Source organism: Tenebrio molitor, chromosome 8 (genome assembly GCF_963966145.1).
Source record: "Tenebrio molitor chromosome 8, icTenMoli1.1, whole genome shotgun sequence".
Classification (NCBI taxonomy): Eukaryota; Metazoa; Arthropoda; class Insecta; order Coleoptera; family Tenebrionidae; genus Tenebrio; species Tenebrio molitor.
In genome coordinates, this window is record NC_091053.1 from 19245319 (window position 1) to 19266294 (window position 20976).

The 20976-nt window shown below is 32.4% G+C and overlaps 1 protein-coding gene across 2 annotated transcripts in view; it reads left to right on the plus strand.

Annotated features, from left to right (window-relative positions):
* The first annotated feature begins 6440 nt into the window (after positions 1–6440).
* Positions 6441–20976, plus strand: part of LOC138137367 (proteoglycan 4) — a 55406-nt gene continuing 40870 nt past the window's right edge. For both annotated transcript variants that reach the window (XM_069056723.1, XM_069056725.1), the window contains exon 1: positions 6441–6685. The gene's annotated coding sequence lies outside the window, so the exon portion shown is untranslated. The remainder of the gene's footprint in view (positions 6686–20976) is intronic.

Below are 20976 nucleotides of genomic sequence, written 5' to 3' on the forward strand. Positions count from 1 at the left end.
ATAGTAAGACACTTCAATCCCATATAATAATGTTGGAATAGCTTCGACGGTGCTGCTCCGCACGCAGTTGGCCAAAACACTCCGTCGTATTTATTCGTAAAATTTCGACTATTACCGTTGTATTTAAAACAGTCAAAAAATATTTGTCAAATGTGACACTTTTCTGAGAAAAATAAAAATGTACTTTTTAAAGATATAAGACTTTCTGTGAATAAAAAGGTAGGAATTAGTGCCATTTATTAAATGAAAGTAATTACAATAGCCAACGTTTTCAGTATTGAGAAATTGTCAATAAGAAAACAATAAACAAAGGAAAAAAATAACATTTTCTACTTTTTGGGTTATTAAGTTTGAGTTTGAGTTATTAAGTTTTTTAAATGATTAATATACCAGTGAAAAACCCAATATTTATAGAAAAGATGAAGGCCTCTTGCTGTGCAGAGATAGTCCTAACTCAAAAGTTGTGCGTCATAACATGAAGACATGCAATAATTCTGGTTTTGAAGATTACCTATCTCAATTATGAGTTTCCAGATATGGTTCAATCAATATGCCCTCCATTTTTATTAGCTATCATTTGTAATCGTCTTTGTCCGTCCCCAATTGCAGAAGCTACATATTTGTCTCTGAGGTAGCTGATTCCAGCATTCCGTTAATTGTTCAGGAGCCTTCAGCTCAAGGTATATGATTGTTTGTGCCACTCGGTGCGATGTTGATGTTGCTCCATCAATCACTAGTGAAGACGATTGCAAATGGTAGCTAATAAAAATGGGGAGCATATTGAACCATATCTGTAAAACTTATAATTGAGAGAATTTTTGCATGTCTTCATGTTGTGACGCACAATTTTTGAGTTCTTGACAACAACAACCTTTTCTATAAATATTGAGCTTTTCACTGGAATATTACTCATTAAAAACAGATAATAACTCAGGAAAATATGAGCGTACAAAATTGGTATCGTTTTTATCGACCCACTATGTATATATGTATAACAGAAGAGTTGTGTGTTGTGTTGCCAAAATTTACGATCTAAGTGTATTTTTGAATAAAAGAAGTATTGGAAAGAAATTACGTATCGCCTTAGAACGAAAAATTAATTTTCATGGTTTATTTGTAAAAGCCATTTTCTGGAAATTAAAACAAAATTGTTGGATGCATCAATCAATTTGATCATTTATAAAAAAAAACTGCAGGACGTAAGAAGAGAATTTAAAAAAAAATCGTCAAAGACATGTTACTTACGAAGAAAATGGGGATTTTCTGAATATTTAATTTTAGTTTTGGTTATAGTTTTTAATTTAATTCATTTATTGTTAATTTTTCTTATAATTAATAAAACGTTGTGCATTTTAAAGACATTTTACATTTGAAATTAATATTAAATGAGGACAAAATTATTACATAATTTAAACAACTCCATCAAGCATGCTTTATAAAATTAGTTCGGCCAACTGCTCGCGCCGCGCTGGAATCGTGTTTCCAAAAATTGGGTAGCAATGCGACGTCTTACTATAGTTTAATTGTCTGTGCTCATAACCTCAATAATGATTTCTTTAGGGGAAATCTAGGGTGAAACTGAGATAGAACTGGACTGAATGTCAGTGATTTTTCAATATACAGTTTGGTCTTTTACTGTATTTTGACATTGACAATTGATTATTAAAAAAACGGACTTTGGTTTGTAGTTTTTTGGCTTTAATACCGTTAACACCTATACGAACACCTTTTACACAAAAATCATCCAAACCAGATCGATTGATTAAACCCATTAAACGAATAATTAATGCAAACTGTAACATTTTTTTTTAGCAAGACCACTTTTTGGCTACTTCTCTACCCTACATATGGTGCCCTTAGGTAGATTCATATAAGAAAGAATGCAGTTTGATGCCATCGGCATTTTTCTGTGTGGTCACTTCGATCGTTGCCTGGCCCCATGGATTGCCGCGGCCTTTTTGATAAAGTGGCTATACCTACAATAATGTGGGTTACAAGAATTAAAGATCAAACATGCCGGCGATGGATGTTACAAAAACTATCTGGATTAAATTCGGATCTAAACTTTTTTTATTCATGTTCATTTCTATTTATAAAACTTTAACTATAACCGCATTGTGTGCGGAAGATGCCGACTGGTGGTGTCACACCGCTTTCGAAGCAAAAACTTTGCGGTTCGTTATGTTAAGACGATTGGTTCCTTAGATAAGTCTAATGATGAATCAAAAAGTTATTCCGGTTTTTTATTATTTTTAATAAACTTTTTGGTAATTTTCTGACTCCAACTTATTATTATGTCTTTCTGAATAAGTAGGTAACTAACAACAACATTCTGCCATAAGATAATTTTGTTTTAAATTAATAAATATAATTGCATATTCTGAAATGATTTCAAACAAAGAAAGTGATTTCTCACTTTAGCAACAATACAAATGGTTTATTCTTTGAATGACGAATAGATTTGTTCAGTGATGGACTCCAAGAATGAATACTTACCTTACAAAATATTCCAACCAGCTAACGTCTTTGGTGGTCCAAAATATAAATACAAGAAAAGCAACTGAAAGGTTTCCAGGAGAAGCTGTTGAGAATTAAAGGAATAACTAAAGCACAATACATTTTTGAAAATAAGTGAAGACAAGTTTCTGGAGCGTCACAGTGAACATTTTTGCTATGATAACAATACATTTGCTTTCTGTTATGCTTTTACTTTCATAATTTTTCAATAAAATTTTAATCAAGGAAACAGAAGAAATTGTGAGGGGATTTTATTTTTATTATTTGTTGCAAGTCATTTTCAAGTTCCTTGTATTTAGGCAACCAAGTAATCATATCAATTGACGTTTAGTATAGTATAGTTACGTTATGTATTGTAGGTGGCAAATTTTACAGGCAACAACGATGTAAGAAACATTTATGCAGTATTTAAATTTTTTCACTGAACACTTTCTATTCGATCTACGTAAACTACATTGAAATATGGTCAAAAGATAGAAATATATTTAAAAATAGATCATCCGTAAACCTTGAAGAACATCGAACACTTTAGTATGTACTCATAATCTCTTCTTTAATTTTTAATTTCCGCAATTTCTTTTTTTTTTAAATTTACGTGCCTTTTATTCTTTTGGAATCGACCACAAAATATAAAAAATATCTTCTGTTTCGGGGTACAACAAGCTCATTTTCCTTGTACGTAAACAATCTTATTCTTTACACAATTTTTAATCTATGCATTACTAATGTTATTGTGTCATTTTTGTTCTGGAATAAATTTTTGACCCAAAAATAATTCTCTTTTGAAAAATGTAAATCCATTTTTGTCTGAGCAACTTTGGACAAGGTCGGATTATTGTAATGAGGGAGGTTGGAATTTCAATTAGAAACATTAATGGTCGTGTGGGACGAAATGTAGCAAGTCTGTTTTAAGGTCTAAGGTGTTGGCCCAGGTGGTCTAAGAAAAGAGTTAATTTTTATCAGCACATCCACGATCTGAACGTTCTCGAAGAATCATAAACCTCCATTAACGAAAAACATATTTTTCAAAACAGTCACAATTTCTTGTGAATTGAATAATTATATGTTTTAACAGGATAACGTAAGAGTGCATTCTCGCAAAAACATCGGTTGCAGTTGTTGGCGGCTGAACTTGAAAGAAGCTAAGTGCAACATGACTGAGCTATTTTCCTTTCCCTTGCAATAAAATGATCGTCCATAAGACATGCTGAGTGTGTACTTAATTGTTATACAGGGTGTCGCAAAATTAACTTATTCCAAGTCGGGGGTCTTGTAGGAAAAAATCTCAGGAATCCCGAAAAAATAAAATAAAAAATATAGGGGGGGGGGTCTTTACAAAGATATATGGGTCGGAAGGTTCAAAAGGGAAGTACAACATAAAGTCCATTCATTTTGTATTGAACTTTTCAAGGTCAAATAATTTAAATTTTGGCACTGTAATTATGTTTTGTAAATAGTGACATGCATATAACCAACATAATGTGATTTAGCAATGCTCAATTCAACGTTTACGGTGTTTACCTGCATGTCATTATTTACAAAACATAATTACAAAGTCAAAAAATAAAATTATTTGACCTTGAAAAGTTCAATACAAAATGAATGGACTTTAGCTAGAATATCAGTCAGGTACTTTTGAACAAATATTGGCAACTTTGATATTTTTTTAAAAGTGAGCAATTTTTTTTAAACATTTTTACTTGGTCAACAGGATGTCCCCTACTAAGCCCCGAACTCGGAATACGATAATTTTAAGACACCCTGTATAATCAGATTTAAACATTAACTATTTGTTTTATTTTGTAACAATAAATGTAATATAAACTACAGCTTCGTAAACTTCTTCAAGCCAAAGAAATAGAAATTTAATGCAAAAAAGTTTTTACCTATAACCAAGATTAAGATAATTTTGTCCTGGTATTATCTTAATTAGTACATTTTAAGTGGAACATGTGACGTGAACATTATGACAGTTCTCTTCATTTCTGTTTATACAGAATCAAAAATTTAATTTTTAACAGTTAGCACTTTTGTGAAAAACTGCAATAAACCCTTTATTAAGCAACTGTTTATATTCCCCATGTTGTTTTAAGTTCAATTTTCTGACTGGAATGTGCTTTTGTATTAGAGAACAAAATGAACAATAAGAGGCACAAACCTATTAATTTGATAGTACAGGTTGACCAAGGTTATATCCAGTGATCCGAAAAATTCATTGCAGTACCATCATCGAAACAAAAAAAAACAACTAAACAAACGTTTCTTACAATAATATTTAAGAAATGTAAATTAGAAATAAACAAGTGGCAAATAAATAAAGCATTTTATTTTTAGATTATGTGTCTTGATTTGTTGCTTGATTTTCTCTTAAGCAAAAGTCGTACTTGGAATGTTTCATGCGTTCAGATGAAATCCTGGGCTGAGTAGGCGTTGGAAATAGTAAACTGTTTAGAACAGTGTAAAGTTTGAATTTCCCGCCGTTTGACGTAAATGACATTTGTTTATGATTAATCAATCGGCACATAATTGAATACGTTTGTTTTCAACAAGGGTGCTCTTAGATATTTCCTTCGAGAATAGGAATCGTTCGATATTCTATTTTTAATCTAAAACATTGCAAAGAAACAAATAAGGAACGATTTCTTTGTTTCTAAATTTTAGGTTAGCTGTCAACATGATCCAATTAATTTACACTTTAAAAAACATAACGATTGACGGTTTCGAACGTCTTCCCAGCCCAGGATTTCATTTGAACGCACGATACTACATATTTCAAAATGATTGTGGTATTCTAGGTTTTGAATTTTGACGCATACTAGAAAAATGATACCAACTATCAAAAACCTTTAAAATGACAGGTATAAGAAAGGTTAGGTTTATCAATCAAAAAATATTAACTAAATCAGTTTGTAACGGTTTTAAATCAATTACAATTTCTTAGAATAATAAAATGTTTGGACTAGGTTTCGTTGGGTAAACCCGAGGTATCATTTCACTTTCTTGTGAACTTTTGAATATTTACAACAAGCAATGAATGACAGAAATGATATTTGACCCTTGCCAGGGGATTCGACGATTGGAGGTGTCAAATTATTTTTTTTTCTGAAGCAAGCACCCTACGATAACACAATCATTTTGGAACATTTTTAGTAGACAAAGAAAATATGTAGTAAAAAAAGTTTGATTATATGTGTATGTATGATAAGGTTTTCTTTGAAGGCAAGAACTAACGAAAATATGTATACTAAATTTATAGATTACAAATTTTAAAATGATTTAATTCCAATCAAAAGAGTTTCAAATTATTGTTCGTTGCTTTAAAAACCAGTTTTGTAGTCTAAATTAAAAAACAATCCAAGAAAATTGCGAAGAAATCTGTTTTAATACACATCAGCAATACGAAATAAAAATATTTTCAAATATGTAGTAACAATTAAGAGAAATTGTGTAATAGGAGGAGATATTAATCTGATCTAAATATAACATGCAGGAAATTTTCCAGAACTTCAACCTTGTCAACTTTATCTAATGAATCTCGATGCACTTTTTACATAACTGTTGATAAAAAATGTAAACATGTTAGGTAAAGAAAATAAATTACGGTAAAAACCTCCACAACATTTTTGAATGAAAATCTTTTCGCACTATTTGTTCCTAATCCCAATTACACACACAATAGGTGCCGACTTGACTGTTTCATGCCTCATTATCATCTCCGCTTATCACTATCAGTGACTGTATTTATTTGCCGACCAAGAAACAACCGATGCGAATGAATCGGAAGTCCAAAATTAGACAACCACAACCAACAAAAACCATCCTCGGCTTCCAGATTGAAGACTATCCAAAAGTGGAACTTCGCGCCGAAGTGGGGAGACGCTGCATGAATCAACTTTCTTCAGAACCGCAGAACAAGATTTATTTCTTTTACGGTAAGTTATTCATATGGGATCGGCGTGGTGGGAGTGGAGTGGAGAGCCTCGAGAACACAACAGTCTGCGATGTGATGGAAGTATGGAAGTGGATTTTTAGGGCGTCTGGTGCTTGGTGCAGACGTGTTGTGCTGTTGTACTGTTGAGTTGTTGAGTTTTTCGTTACTCCCGAAATAAACATTGCGGATTTTCCGTTTACGCCGCCATTTGGATACCCTGTTTTATGGTTTATTGTGGTAAGTTGTGTGTTTTTTTCATTTGCGCCAGCCGACCTGACCTACCGTACTGTACCTGCATGCCGCACCACGTGCTTTGTGTTGTCATGTTTTGTGTTTTATCTGTTTTTGTGTTTAGTTTCCTGGAATTACTTTTCAGCGGCGACACAGATAACATCGATCTCGGAAATTTTACTTCACTTACGTTTTAAAACAAACACAAAGATTTTTTAAAGTGCAGTTATCAGTTTCAATTGCCAATATGTACTATTCTGGACACGGAATCTTGGCCACCATTTTTTGACATTTCTAAAAGAAAAATGATGTAAACCAATCATTAGCGTCATTAATAAATGACAATTATTAAACATCACTTTGAAGTTTTTATTCTGACATCAAAAAAGCAAGGAAATGACATTATCGAGTCAAAAGTTGGGTTATATTCAATAAAGGCCAGTTCACACATATTTGTCAGTTAAATGTCAGTTATGGCCAAGATTCCGTGTCCGGAATAGTACTTTAATTAAGAAGTATGACAATTTTCAAACAATTGTTAATATTTTAGACAATTTAATATCAAAGACTAAAATGTTGGACGAGTGTTTTAACCGGAAACTGCTTTGTTCCCTATTTCTCCCTCATGCATATCTCATTCTGCATCAAAGTAATCATTGAAAAGGACTGCATTTTTTTTATCTCATCACAAAATTTAATTTTTCTATTTCTACACAATGCACAATGATCAATTTTATAGCATCGTTTCTAGTGATTATCGAATATGGGGTTGGTATTGATAATAAATGTCAGTGTTACATGTGATGTCATTTGAACCTGAATCCATGTTTTATTGTAACGACATTTGGGAGACAATTTGAAATTTAATTTTCAATTAAATGACATTGCTTCATCAATACCAACCCAATTCCATTAAAATAAAAGTCACTAGATAATTATTTTATATTTTTTTAAATTAAATTAATGAAGCCGAGTTTCACAAGACATGTTGTCGAACTCAGGGTTCAGGGCACGACGACCGCATCGAGAAGAAGAAGCTACTTTTTGAATAATTTTCTCTTCATTAAATGTCACATTCCGCATTCATTTTCCATATATTATGCCCCGACACCAGCCAAACTGTTTGCTGTGTGCACGATTATAAATAAACTTTTACCCAAATTGCCTAACGGGCAACAAACCTCTCACCATCGTGGTACTAATTACGGCGATGCTTTCTTTCGTAAACCTTTCCTACTTATATTGTAACAATCGAAAGTCACAGTTCGCAAATTTTTTTAACGATTCAGGCAAACCATAGAGATTTTGTAAAACCAGATCAAATGCTTGAGGAAGAAAATGCGTCTCGTCTTCCATATGCGCTTTCTATTGTTCAACAGAGACTGTCCCAAATTATTGTGGTACTGTAATTAGTAAATATTTTTCCATCTTGACATACCTATTTGAACTTAACTGTTATACCGATTACCGAGTTCCTTCTATGGTTATTCTTAGCCACTTTTTGAGGTTATAATTTCACGATTCACACCGATTAAAAGTTGAACTTTACTTCTATTTACCAAACGATGAGTAAGTACCCAACAAATCTCATAATCATAAAGAAATGTTCACTTTCAGTGACTCACGTCAAGGACCACCGTTTTATGTTTTTGCAATACACACGTTTTACACCTCTATTTGGAAATGTTCAAAACTGAATCATCCTCGCTTATGTCACGTGACAATCTATAATTACCTCTTCAGATGTGCCACAATCTGGAAAGGTACTAATTGTGGATATTACACTCCACTATTTGTGCAAAAGAAAGCGTGAACAGACGAAACATCATTTTTTTTATGGCCCACAAAATTTAAATTAGAGGTAATTTGTTTTCCGTTATGCGGTACTTCCTGTGTGAAATACACAATTATTCTCAGAACTATATGTGCAAGTGTCGGTTGCCAAAAGTTCCCAACAAAAGAAAAAGTCCACGAAAAAGTGGTACAGACGGTTTTGATCACCACTGATAAAAAATACAATTTTAACCTAGGTTTGATAACGAACACAAGAAAGAGACAACTTGACCCGAAGAGTCTGCGGAAATCATCCTTATCACAGCAAACGTTATCGAGATTTCACGTTGCAGTAGGTCAGAGTCTTGCTTGTTTGTTTATTAGTTAGTACCAGCAAGATACAGTACTTTGCTCCATAAATTCGCGTCTGTATGAAGAAGGTACTGCCAAGGAAATAGATAATTAAGTGTCAACTACTAAAGAGTAAAACAAGTCTTAAAAGCCAACTTAATTTTATAAGTTGTGGTACTTGTCTTGGTTTCAGACTCGCAATCTATAATTGTTCACCAGGACTTAGATCTGAAAGTATTTGTGTCCAAATCAATGACCAACAGAATCCGTTTGTGCAATACACCAATATTATAAAATATTCTACGGTCATTTTGCGAGTGTTGCAGGCCAAAGTAGGTCACAAAACGTTACAGTACCAGCCGCAACCGCAAATATTCTTGGTATCTTTCTGTTTGGTACGTTTATCGAATAAAACCGAGTTGGTACCGTACAGGTTTCCATGTTGTACGTTGTTTTCTAACAAGAGGGTCGTATAGTACCAAGTAAAATGGTGATCAGAGTTATTGCGAGAACCAGTCAACCGTAAATACCTACATATTCACGCCCGCAAGGTCATTGGACTTGGCTCTATTGGAGACAAGCACTTCTTATTTCTATCTGTCGGTAGTCTGGGGGCTCGGCGGTACCGACTGTTCTAACGCTTGCGGTTCCTAAACGGCGCTTTAGTTGAGCCAACTGATGAGTAGAATAATGTTAATTATAATGAACGGATATGTAATTATAATTATCATTTGACTTCGTAATGGGTCTGGAAAGTTATGAATAGGCCGCGCTGTTCGATATGCATGTTCTGATAAAGTCGTGTCGTAAGTGTATTCACTTTTTAACATTTACCAGGCCAAGTGTTGTACCGAGAGGTATCTGAAATGCACCTATAAATATTCATAAATGCTTGCTTATAATAGGCGAGTAAAGGTCAGCAGCCAGTGGACATGGGTATGGTTCTACTCTCATGACTATTCAAATTACAACGGTATAAGTAATTTGTTTGGTGGTTTGGGGGATAAGTAGTGGTACTAGAGGCGGATCAAAGTTCCGACTGACTCATCTGACTCTTCTTTGTGTGAGGCACTACATCGAATTATACTAATGAGTTTGCTCACTCGGTTGTGGTCGCCACATCAATGGGAACGAAAACGCAAATATCCAGCATCTTTTTGTTGGTTTTTTAATTTTATTTGGTTGAAGCAGAAGAGTTCTTATAAGTGAGTAAGGTCAAAGGCTTATTATTTCCGAATCATAATTATTGCGCTTGATTTCAAAGAACGAGGGTTTAGTTAAAGATCATCGTCGCAGTTTATACCTTCATTCGTTTTAGTTACAAAAATGAAAAGCAAATTTTTCTGGTTTTAAACCACATCTGGTTTGCAATGACCATGGAACATTAAGTATCCCCATCAGGCTTTTCATGTCTCAACAGACATCTTCTTATTGTAATTAATTATTTGACATGAGTGAAAGATTTTGAGCAAAGCCTCTTTATGTGTGAGATTCAAAATTTTGAATCTTTTGGATTGTCATTATGAAGGAAATTTTTTTTGAGCTTGCCGAAGCTCGGACAAAATTTTTATCGCTAGCAGTTCTTGACTCATTTGATGTAAATTATTTTATGTTGTCTAAAATGGCGAATTCAAAGTGAAGATTTGTATTTTAATTTGTTAAATAACTAGTTTTTGACAAACGGTGAAGATGGTTTACGATTTATGATGGTGATTAATAATAAGATATCTTCTTTTCGCATCTTATGCAGTTTTCAGTGGTCTTTTAAAAGGGAATGGCAAGGTTTCCTTGTGCAAATTGCGAAAACTAAGTGCATTTGCTTGTCGATGTAGTCAATCACCACTTAAAAATCGAATTTAAAATATGTCTACATAGATTGATAGATTCATAAGAATTGTTAAGATTGTAAAGCAATTTGGCAATTATTTTTCTCTATTTTTAATTTTTTCTTTGATGACGAACAGTTAAGAAAATTATTATGCAATATTTTATAGCCCATTTTTTCTTGTTTTTTGACATTAACAATTAATCGTGATTTATTTAAAACTAATCTATTTGAAGTCTTAAATTTTTTTAGTAACTGACATCGTCAATATTTTACATAATTACGTAATTACATATTTTCACAATTCGATGATAAAAAAAAGTTTGGGCAACCTGTTGTTGACACTAGGCAATGTCAACCCCAAGGCCTTTTTTGTTGACTTTAAATTACACCACATTCTTAAGACCAAATTCTGAATGAGAATGTCATCCCAGCAGCAATTTTTTTCAGACTTAAATTCTACCATTATACAGGGTAATTCAAGTTTTACCGCCCGATTGAAAACACCCACTTCTAATTCTCCAAAAATTCAGGAATGTGTATCGCTGTAGAATATTCTGTAAAAATTTCAAATTTCTTAATGAAACAGGTAAATATTTCATTTTAATTTAAAACCGCTACATTAATTTACATAATTTTTCACTGAGAGTCCTTTCAAAGATTCAGGAAAAATGTGGTCTCATTGAAATCGTGAAAACATCACCGGTTTTTGAAATCAATGGAATTTGATATTAGTGCAAAAATTTTGCTATGGTTTATTATTAAATTGGGCAGTCACTTCCACAAAAGTGGAGACTTAGGAATTACTAGAAAAGTTCTCAACAGATGTTTGTTGGTTGTTTACCAACAATGAGGTATTTATTTATGACGTTGTATGTAGTTGTAAATCTTGGTTATTTTAGGCTGTTAATGTTAAAATTGGAATAATTTAAAAACTAAAATTTTCTTTTGATGAGAATTTCATAGAAAATTTTTTTGCTTAAAATTGGTTTTTTAAATTTTATGGCTCTGAATGAAGTGATACGGGAAAATTGATTGCACACATTTGAAGCCTTATATCAAGGGAATGTAACCTTAACGTTTCGTAATTTTTACTCATTTTTTAAATAGGATTTATCGTGCGAGCGGTAAAACTTCTTGAATGACCCTGTACAATATTTTTTATACAAGGAGGAATTACTTTTGGCTACTTCTCTTTGAATAATTTTCTCTTCATTAAATGACACATAATGCATTCGTTGCCCATATATTATGCACTGACACCAGCCAAATTCTTTGCTGTGTGCATGATTATAAATTAACTTTCACCCAAATTGCTTATGGGGTTACAACAAGCAGCTGTCATTTCTACAAAAAAAAAATTCCTATAGTTCACTTTAGTCGTTACCTTCCTCTACAAGAAAAACATTTTATTTTATTTTTTGTAAGATGTCTGACAGAAAAATTCCACAATCGGCAAGGATTTTCAAGAGGGAGGGTCCTAGGTTTCTCGACGACTTATATCTCCGCCATTTTGAATTTTTTGTGTTAGTTTTTTTTTTTAAATTTGTACATAAAACTATAGTGTATTTGTGAAAAATAAAGATTATTTTCTATATTTAATAGTCACGTCAAAAAAAAAAACTATTTTTTCGAGCGCCAAGGTGGTGTAACCTCTTAATTTGTAATGTAAATCTAATGTAATAATGCAATGGAATATAAATTCTGTGTTTTGTTATTTTTTGTAGATTTTTCAATTACAGGAACATAAGAATTCTTGTAGATCAAAGCCCTCTAAATATCTCATGTTCATCTAGAGTCCTCTAGAAAGATTATTGCTTAATGGAAGGCGGATAGTTTTATAAACGTGCTTTATCTTTATGTAAACATGCACTTAAAATTCATCATTTTGTATTTTAACTTGTTGCAACAAAATACAAAGTTGAATGTGTTTGCGTTTTATATGTATAAATTGGTTTTCGTTTAATCTTTAACAATAAATAAATAAAAATGCACAACAGATTTTCTTTTAAGTTTTCGCCCCCCTAAATTGGATACATAAGTATCATTTGGATGTTATAACAAAAAACAGTACACTAGTATGGAGGGAAAAAAATCTACAATAATTTAAAAACGAAGAATAATTTTGCAATAAATATTACCTAAATACATAAATTTTTTTAGTAGTACATATTTAGGAACTGTGTAAATTTTTTCAGAATGTTTAAACAACATTTACTATTTTTTTCAACCAATTGTTACGAGCTGATGAATCTGTAAGTCACACGAAATTGGAATATCTCGCGACGTGCTTTTGAACGCTTCTCGCGCCTAAACGGTTACAATACGGTCGTCTTGTAGGAAGCTTTGTGCTCTAGAAAAAAGCTTCCATACATTTTTGCTCTTATTATCGTAGTTTCGATACGGGGACGAATTAAAATTTAAAATCCAAAAATGTAAACGTATAATAAGGTCTAATAAATGGAGCGGAGTGGAAGTGATTTCTCTGATGCAATAGACTGACGAGACTATTATTTATCATTACTCTAGGAGTCTAGGTAATAGCTTAACTCCAGAAAATAAGAAGCAAAATACAAATAGTTGTTTATACGACAAAGAGAGAAGCGTATTATTTCCTCCCGCGGGCGACATTTAATAGCTGAAGGTAGTAATTACTACCAAAGAGAGGAAATGAGGTTTAATCCGGAGGCATACATAGTTATTATATTCTCCTCTTTATTTAAAAAAAAATGTATATAAAATTAGATTTAGTGTCGCTGAGTCTATTTGATCAGTTTTACTCTTTTGGGAGTAAAAGTTATTTTTACTCTTTAGGATAAAAATGACAACTTTCAGCTAAGGTAGCAGAATAATAGTTTTTTCACTACTAGTCTTAGAAGGCGTCATTATTGACTCTCGAACTGAACCCAGAAGTAGAATTTCTCTCCTCCTGGTTAATAAATTTTCATTATTAACAGCCGTCACCTAGCAACGAAAGATTTTCGTTGATTTCATTGGTTAACGTAGACAGACAGTTTCAATTTCCATAGGAACCGTTGAAAAATGAGAACTCAGATCGTTGTATCGGACAACATAATTTAATTAATAAAGGGTGTTCATTTAATATTCTGGTAGCATCACCTATGGAAATCTTTTGTTTTGAAAAACGGATGTCGCAGCGTTTAAATACGACATAACCTCACTAAAAAATAACAGCATGACACGAATTATGATAAAAAAAAGTAACACAATAGTGAGTTTCATAGATTGAGCAAGAAAGGATATGATTCTGACTGCACTTTTTCGTGTGTCCAGAATATTAAATGAACACCCGATAATAATTATTAGAAAGGGTTTTGACGTATCTAGTAGTGAAAAAAATAGTATATAAACCACGGTGGAGAAGTCCCTTATAGCTTTCGCGTCTTACATCCCTCGGCCCGCCTCGGGATCTAATCTTGGCGCTCTGGATATACATAATCATGAACTTTTCCACCTTGATTTATAATATACTATTTTCTATTCATAAACATTTATTGTGCTAATTACTTTTACAATTTGTTGTTTCGTACAGTTGTCACGTTACTGATAATTTTCCTAAAGTGCAGTGCAGTATCTTAAAAAAGTCGTTGATGATTAGACAGTAAAGGGGTAATGATGCTTCTTTTTTTTTTGTATGCTACAGATTTTAACATCGATCATTTACAAGAAAGACCACGAATATAATAATTTTTACGACCTAAACAATAATTTCCTGTTACCGTTGTAAACGTCGCAAGTGTTAAATTAAAGAGTTTGCTAGCTGTGACCACCATGGGTTTCTTGGAGCGCTCCATCAGAATAATGAGAGCTTTTTTTGATTTTTCATCCAATTCGTATCATTTCCCCATGTAGATATCATCTGTCAAGCTCTTGTTCTGCAAGAATATAATCAGCAACTTATTGAAACCGCCTCGACGCGGTACCTCTTCAAACAGTAGAGTTCCGTAGTAACAGTAAAAATATATTTCACCTAAAACAACAAACACGCACAGAATTGCCGACCCAGCTGCTACACTCCACAACTCCATCTTGAACAGTACATTGTGAGAAGATTAAAAATATTTAACGAAAGCTTCGACGTAGCGTACCTAAGGCCGGTCTGAGATATGACATTTGGTGGGGGAAATCTGCGCGGACAAAATATTCCAGTGGCGTGGCAAAACCGGTCACAGCTCACACCAGAGAATAGCGGTCACAGTAACAGTCAGCTGTTTTTAATTTGTTGAAAACCCCTATTTTACGAAAGATGGACTCGTCCGACTGTTTTCCGTCTACGCGCACCCCCACCAATTGTCATATCTCACTACCACGTTCAATTGCACAGTGCAAAAGCAAATAGAGAAGGCACTTGCTGCAAACTGACTGAACACCGACAGTGAGAAACAGTTTTCGTACAGCTCCTTAAAACTGAAAGATTGTGAATACTAGAGCTGCGTAAGAAGAAAAATGGAAGTAGTTTCGTGATGAAAGAGACGCTTTGGGCCACGAAGGCGAAGGTATGAAACGTAAGGTTCGTACAAAGTACACGAAACTTGCTGGTTGGAATTAAAGAAAGGAGTGGCGCTACCATGAAAGAAAAATTTTGGTGCTTGTAATAAAATTTTAATTAGCTACTTTACTTTTGATGTTGCTAAGCAGATACTACTGGTTGGAAACTAATGTTGCACACGGAAATAATTTGAGTTATTGAATATACAACGTGTAACAGAAATAAGTACATTAATTTTAACTGGTAATAGAACTCGTCAAAAGGAACAACTTTTCTATCTACCATTTTGCCGAAACACGATGTTTAATTCCAGAAAAAATTGGAGAGATTTTTCACTAAAATAGTCCTAGGCCACTAAATACTGCAATGGCTAATCGAGATCAGCGCTAATATGAAAAAAACGTCCATTTTCATCCAGAAAACGTGTTTTAACGCAGAAATCGAAATTCAAAGAAATCTACCAGTATAGCAAAAAATCCACTTCGTAAGAATCTGGTTGTTTCACGTTTTTAGGTAGCTTAGTTTTGGAGATATGTCCGGTTTTATGAAAATCTTTCCTAATTTTTTAAGCCATTACGCAACATTTTTCGCCAAAATGGCAGAGAGAAAAGTTGTTCCTTTTGATGAGTTCTATTACCAGTTAAAATTAATGTATTTCGTATTTCAGAAACACCCTGTATATTGTATATATACAGGGTGATTCAAAACGAACGCACCAACTATTAGCAGTTGTACAGAATACAGGGAGAAGAATATAAAAAAATTGGAATTTTTTTTTTCCCAGCTTCAATTAAAAGTTACAGCGTGTTAAATTTAGAAAATTTTAATCAAAAATGTTGAAAAAAAATTTTTTTTGTTCCAATTAGGTACATTAGACGGAGTATTCGTTCAATTGCAATAACATTCACTAATTTAATTAGTTTTCTTTTAGTCCGTTTGCCTTTTTAAAAACCGAAATTTAAAATTTTTGTTACACAATTTTTGAATAAATCTTAGTCTAATCATGTGCTTGTATATGTCAACAAAAAAAATCAAAATTTCGAAAAATAAGAAAAAACAAAAAAGCATCAGAACATTTGTATTATTTTTTTTTGACGTTCCTCTCACTACTTTATACGATTACAAGTAGTTGGTGCGGTCGTTTTGATACACACTGTATATTCGTATGAAGAAAAATACAATTAAAATTCGAAATTCGCAAAATATTGAATGATACTCCTGGATAAAAATTTGCATTTAAAGAAGTGTCTTCGTAAGTGTTATACTCGTATTATTACAGATTTGGCGTCAAAGGTCACAGAAAGCAACTGGAACTTTTAGACTGAATAAAGGTGTTGACTGTTATTGTTATAATAATTATGTAATTGTTGACGGATTTGTTACGAGAGCAATACATTTTTGTTGTAGTTTTTTGACACTAGATAAGAAGTAGGTTGAAAGTTCTCGGTCAAATTAAGTGGTCAAATATTTGCTTCATTGGTTACGGTTTTGGAATTTTTTTTATCAATGGGTGTGTTATGTAACCGTATCTATTCTGAACTTCATTCAACCATTCTATACTGGTTTTTTTCTGCAAAAGTAGACTGCTCTGTTAAAAGCCAAATTACTGTACATTTGAGGATGTTGAAGGCGAGATATGCATGAATTAAACTCTTTTTTAAACTGTTCTTGTAATTAAAAAAAAAACAATGTATTTGTAGATACGACGATATATTTAGAAATTATTAAAACACTCCAGACTTGACAGTTGTAATACGTAACGAATATAAAATGTCAAAAAGTGATTCGGTGCATTTGAAAATTTCTATTTAGGCGATTAGTTCTATTTTCTCTCAGCTTTTTATCGATTGTAATTACGCAAGATCTTTTTTATTCGAAAACGTTCTGTTTTCAACGAAAGCTTGATGGTTTTCCAAGTCAAATTTCTATAAGGATAATTTTATTTGAAAAACACACTCAGCACATAAAACTTAATTTTTGCTCCTAATAATATGATTATACTATTTTTATAAACCTCTAACAACTTTTGTAAAAAATCTCTCCTGAATAATTTCAGTTAACTATCGGGCGTTCAAATGAAATCGTCGGCTGTCAATTGTTTTTGCTTTTTTAAAGTCTCAATTGACAGTTGCAATTAGAACATCTTGACAGATGACACCTAACCTAAAATTTATAAACAAAAAAATGTTGGTGTTTTTTTCTTTACTTTAATGCTTTACATTAAAAATAGAATAACTAACGATTCCTTATTCTCGAAGGAAATATCTAAGAGCACCCTTTTTTTTACACTGTTCCAAATGGTTTACTTTTTCAACGCATGATACAAGCGAAAATTATCCTTTTTATTTTTTTGATGTGTTATTAATTCGAGGATAAAAATTTAGATACAAAAAATTGAATTACAAAAATTTTGTAGTTACATTATTAAAGACAGAACCGTACTTGAGGCCTTTCTTGAAGGAAATCGGTAGAGAAGTTACAACTTCTTATACAAAAATTATTTTACATAACTAGTAAACAGCGGTTTACTTTTTGCGGATTTTATAATTCATAAATTAGAGAGCAATGCCTTGTAATTAAAACAAAATGTGTTAGCTTTACATGAAAGATCTGTAAAACGGAATCGTTGTTTACGGAACTTATGACACATTTTAAATAGCATTAAGGAAAGGAGTAATTACTTAAAAAAAAACGGAATCTCCTGTCAAAGGAGTAATTACTTAAAAAAAAAACTGGACCTCCTGTCAGGTCCTGCATGAAAGAACAGCCTACCATAAAAAGATTATTATTTGATATTGTTATTACTTCTTGTTGTTTTCCGGTTTAGTTATTTTTATTGTACGTTTAACAACAATTACATCATTTTAATACTAGATTAAATTTAACGTCATTACTGGACAACGTTGTGAGGACATTATGGTTTTCAATTTACTTTTGACGTTAATATCAGTCTTAATTTAACCGAAATTAACGCTAACACCGAATTCACTTTTAGCATCGTGGAAATGCCAAATTAATAACCTATTAGTTTACTGGGTCGACTATTTGCCTAAAAAATGAAAAATATGAAATGTATGGTGTTAATGGTCACAAAACATCGGTTTCAAACCTGTTTTCAAACAAATTTTACCCAATTAGTACTAATTAGATGGTATCGTGCGCTTCACAGGCCACTTTATTCGCGTTTATTTTGGTTAATCTCATACATTTAGAAAACTATTTGACTCTTTTATTATTTCTGCTTTGATTAAATAATGATGCACTAGAATTTTTAAATCTATCAATTGATTACAGTTGATATCAAGCGTCTGTCTATAATGTTTCTCTTCAGGATAATTAATAAATTTTACGAAGAACAAAAGAACATTATGAGTCTTTGAACTCATTTGTACTTTTATTAAAAACGAAAATAATTTTATCGATGGGAATGGGACTGATAATAAAACCACATAATAATAAAAAACGATTTTTTTTTTGTTCGACACTGTCAGAATTTCAGAATTTTCTCCTGTGTGAACTCGCGTTTTAAACTGGCCCACTCGTGCAAAAAATCCCCAATTTACACACGAACTCGTCAAATAAAGTATTATTTTCTACTCCTATTGAATAATACTGTAATTATTAAAGTGTTTTTAATTGGATAACAGGATTCATTACCCACGTCCCGTTGAATAATAATAATAAACTAGTTTATGAAGTCCTATCGCAAATTTTAATGCAATGGTATCAAGTATACAAAGTAATAATTTTAAAACGACAGTTTCAGTTTGTCTAATAATGAAACTTATTTATCAATTTCTCTTCATAATCGTAGAAAAAGTGTACTATTCTACTCGCGGATAATAACTATTACTCGCTCGGATGAATTACGCCACTCGCCTACGGATTGTGACACAAAATCACCTCACGAGTAATAGCCATCATTGTCCGCTCATTGATTACTATTAGAAACTGAGTATACCAAATGTTCAAATTTATATAGGCTTGTTTCTGAATCAAATGAATTTGAATTAATTTAGTTGATATTTTTTATGAACTACTTTTTTATAGTTAGTCAAAAATTCTTTGGAATCCTGCATCGTGTGCAATCACCTTAACATTCCAGTATTTTTTATTATGAACATTATTTTTATCGAGTTGATAAAGTATTAAATCCTTTCACTTGACATTTGACTGAACAAAACAACAGTTTGCAGATTTTTAAAAAGCCGTTTAGTTTGAAATTTGTTGAGTTACTTTCCAGCACTGGAAAATTTTGAACCACATATTTTGTTAAATTTTTTCATCGGCGAAGAGCGAAATTATTGGTTGTTCGAACTCATCAGCCTCTGGCGATGAATGAATTTCGTTACTAAATACCACAAAAAATAAACAAAACAATTTGCACATTTATCCATAATTGCATGGATAATGACCCCGTGTTCAGATTGTGAAATTACACACACCAAGGTAATGGATAAAATAAAATAATAAATTTTATTTTAAATTATGAAATCGCGAACGGAAAAGCTGCAGGATATCCAGATAGTGAATGCATTAACAACAATTCATTTTTAAATTAATTTTACATTATTATTGTCTTGGGCAATTAAAGGTTTTAATACATTTTTGTCGTCTTTTACGCTTTGCTTTCATCAAAGTGTAAAACTTGAAGTGGGTCAAAAGTTCTCGATCAAATTGCATAATCAACTAGCATCAGAAGTCCCAATTTTGTCAGGTCTTTATCAATATTGATACCACAACCGTTAGTACCGTGCGATCATCTAAATTTATAATTAGAATAGGCTATGATTTTTAAATTAGATTGGCAACATTGACTGTTGACAGCGTCATTTGAATTGTCAAAATGACGCTTCAAAATGCTTACTTTAGAACATAAAATGTTTCTTTCTTATTAAATTTAAATGGTCGCTCGGTATTTTTGGGGTTACTAAAGTTTACATACATGTGCAGTTAATAAAAAAATTGACAAAATGTATATTTTGATGCATTTACAATGTTTCTAAAAGAACGTATATCAAGAGTCCTGTGGAATTCGAATATTATTTGATGTTTGCCGCTCTGTTGCATATTGTGGTACCAAATAGAAAAACAGAGGTTATGTAAGTCCATTAATGACAGGTTTTTAATAGACATAACCAAACAAAGACGTCGAACTCACAATTGACTAAAGATTTAATAATTTGACATTTGACTGTTGACATCTGATTTGACAGATTCCCATAGGACTCTCGATATACGTTCTTTTAGAGACAGCTTGTATAATTATCATAACCTTGAAAGTGTATCTGAACATGTAGACAATAAGTAAGTGTCTGTGGTTAACAATATGCTTTGTGTTGTAATACATGAAAACTAGCAGGCAAGTGAGATTAGAAAATACTTTAAATTGTCGTCAATTACATTAACACCTGCTGGTATTCATTTTCTGAGGAAGTAGATAATCCTTTTCAACAAGATAAAGCCGGAGTTCACACGACACGAGACCTACTAGCTTAGAGAAAAAAAGCTTGTTATTATCCTGATTGAAGTCGAAACGATACATTTTTTAGCATAATCTGTGGTAGAATTACATCGAGCTTCAAAAAAAATGTGTGGTCAAGCAAGCCATGGTTTCATAACTTTAACAAACGGAGGTCGCTTTTTAGCTGGTGTTATTTGAAATTTCGTTCAGATACGTAAGTTGTGATCATTTACTGTAAATTAAGTCAGTTATTTAATAAAAACATGGCGTCCTAGGAAAACTCGTTGGTTAGTTTTAAAAAGAAAATAATTGGCACCACTGTTTGATATTTATGGCCGATGAAGCTACGCCATACGTTAACAGAAACAAAACCA